The sequence below is a fragment of the Triticum dicoccoides genome, chromosome 7A, assembly GCF_002162155.2.
Source record: "Triticum dicoccoides isolate Atlit2015 ecotype Zavitan chromosome 7A, WEW_v2.0, whole genome shotgun sequence".
Classification (NCBI taxonomy): domain Eukaryota; kingdom Viridiplantae; phylum Streptophyta; class Magnoliopsida; order Poales; family Poaceae; genus Triticum; species Triticum dicoccoides.
In genome coordinates, this window is record NC_041392.1 from 616,457,803 (window position 1) to 616,461,117 (window position 3,315).

Genomic DNA, 3,315 nt, shown 5'->3' on the forward strand with positions numbered 1-3,315 from the left:
AATATCAACATCTACAATATCAAATATATATACCATGATACTATATTTCATGATGAATCTAATAATATTGATTTGACATTGTGAATGTTAATACCTCTTTTCTATAAATTTGGTCAAAGTAGAGATACTTTGACTTCAGACAAAACTTATATGCAGACTAAAAAGGACCGGAGGGAGTAACAAACATTAGGTACTGACACTGCTGGTTTTTATCTTTGGTTGACAGTTGCCGGCCCAAGTTATTTGGCAGTGGAAAGTGGGAATTCCACAGTTGATGCAATAGTCAAAACACTTGGAAAGTGGGAATTCCACAGTTGATGTGATAATACCTATCGTCAGCATGATCCAAAGCTAGATATATAGATTGTTGTCTTTGTTTGTATAGCCTCTTACTTTTGTGATACTGGACTGCAGCCAAGTGCCTCTTCGGAGTATGGACCATAAACTAGTGTTTGCCTTCTCTTGCCTGGCCGTGAAACTGCTGAACCTGTCCCTCTTACCAGAGCTGTAAACCTGCCCCTCTTTGCTGGTTGGACTAGTGAAAACTGAATCTGCGCTACTACTTACTCCCTCCGTCCGGAAATGCTTGTCATCAAAATGAACAAAAAAGCGGAAGGGAGTACTTGACTCATGGTACCACTGCCGCATTTGCTTTCAAAAAACTGGAGGGGAAATGTCCAAGTGTCGCTACCGAATGCTGCATCCCCCATGAACCTTCAAGTTCTTCCTTTTGCACATACAAGCCAGACATTCCAAATGCGAGTGAAATCAAGAGTCAAGGAAACATGTCGGTGACACTAATTTTGGGGATGCCGAGAAGGTATATATCTGTTGCAACATTTGGTCCATATGTTGTCTGCTGCCACGGCTCTGATGGCTGAATGTAAGAAAAAAAAAACATTCTGTCACAACATTTGTGCCCACACGGCACTGATGAAAGTTCATGGAATAAAATTGCTATGTCTATGTGTTCGATGATCCGATTACGATATGCTGTCGGTGCCGCGGATACAGGAACCAGTCGCTCCCCAGCTTCCTGCCAGGTTTACCACACTGATCCCCCGAAAGACCGCCTATGAGTGGTGCAGCGCTGGCAAAACGCCTGTTGTGGTGGGCGTACTCCAGCCCACGGTACAGCTCTTCGAGATCAGCTCCCCTCGTCTCATGCGCCTCCTCCAATACCTGCCTGCTGATGTTGTATCTTTTAGCGCCAAAGCATGTTTGGCGTAAGACCCGAGTGGCGAAGCTCTGCAGCTCAGGCGTGTCTGTCCCATGCGCCGACCACCAAACAACTGTAACTGAAGAAATGGTCAAAACTTAATTCCCTTATTTTAATACAAATGAAGCATGGATTTCTTCGTATTCTACAAGTCAAAGTGTAAATAAGTACGAGGGAATAGGCTCTACTTTACCTTGTGGTGTCTCCACTATTTGCTGAATTGCTGAATCTGAACCAAAAGAACCTGATCTTCCTTTATATACTTCAATTTGTGCTTTCAGTCTCCCTGGATCATAATGGCCTTTTGCAATTGCGGTTGTGCAGGCCTCAATACGACCGCTGAGCTCAGGATCATCACAGGAAGGATCTTTGTAAAAGACCCTTGGGTTTAGCATATGACCAGCAGCATGGAGTGGGGAATGCAAGTAACCATACCATATCTCGTCAACCCAATGCAAAATATCACCATATTTATCTCCAAGATTGTGCATTATGTCTTTTGCACTTGCCATGGTGTCATACAAGATACCCATTGGACAGTCCTCAGATTCTAGTTTAAGCAACACATCAATAAATGGTTTTGTAATCTTCAAAACATCAGCAGCAGCACACCAAAATGCACCATCTGTCTTTACTATGCCACAGATATGCCTGAACAAACTTGTAGTAGTAGAGAAACCAGAGGAAATCCAATCAAGTGGGTTAAACATTCTAGTAGACCGATCAGAGGAAACCCATTCAGGTGAGCTAAACATCTCAACTAGATTTTCTTTCACAGAAACTAACCTATCTAATGTGATGAACTCTGCAACAGATTTCAAACAAGAATTGCTCAGGATCTCACCGTCATCAATATACCGCCCTACCAGTTCATATGCCAGCACATTGCCATATATAAACCTTGTTATTTCCTTTGCCTTCCTTAGAACCTCACTGACGTGATCAAATGCTGCAATTTTCTCAAGCAGAAGGTTGATGCAAAAGTCAGCACACGGTGGGACGAAGAATGAATGGTCATGTTCCTTTTGCACATAATGCCATGCCATTCGCATATGTGGTGACGCATCATTTCTGATAACTTGAACTATGTTGCAGGCACCAACATCATCAACCACACGAGAAAACACTGAAGCTAGCTCATCCATGTCCTCGAGAATTCCAGAGACATCGATCGACCTGAGGAAATACATACCTTTGCTGCAATGCACCAAAACACTTATGAAGCTTTTTGTACCACATCGGCTCTTCCAACTATCCATAATTATACTGCAACCACTTTTTTTCCATTCTTGCTTGAGTTGCATTGCCCGGTGCTGAGTTTCTTTTAGTTCCTCCCGTAGCATGGATTCATACGTAGGAATTTCAACATCCCTATTGTGAACAGTTTGAAGCATCTCCTTGAAAGATGTCAAGTAGACAAAACGAGGCCCAAGTCCAACTTCAAAGATGAAATTGCGCATTGCTTTTTCTGCCCAAGAATCGAACTGAACATCTGCCTCCATTAAGGGTTTCGATTGTTCTAGCTGTGATGCAGAAGACATGTCCATAGAGGAACTCAAGTGAACTCGCTCCCCAGAAGATGTTTTCGGTCTCTTGTTCATCGCACAAGGATTTTAATAGTGCAGACAAGTGCCTTCTAAAGTCTGACCTCCCTGCAATAATTAACAATTCATTATTCCTGCACTCATGTATCCAAAGTGTTATTCTCACAAGTTACTACTATTTATTATTCCTGCACTCATGTATCCAAAGTGTTATTCTCACAAATCACTTCCGCTTCGGTAGACCCCCTTCAACACAAGGACGGCTAAGATTGTCCCATACCCCTTCATAACGGAGGGCATGATGGGCATAAATCGAAAAAAGGCCGCCCCCGCAAGTAATGTATACGTATATGTATACGCTTTTGTTTTTTTTTTTCGGCCGGGTCGCCCCGGCAGCGCGCCCACCCCCGCACGCCCACGTCCCCTACGCTAATTACGCGCTTACAGGCATCCATCCATGCATGGATGGCGCGGTTACGGGCCCCGCTGCCGATTGCTGCGCTGCGGCCTGCCCCCGCTTCCGCCTCGGCCTGCGGCGCCCGCTTCCGCCTC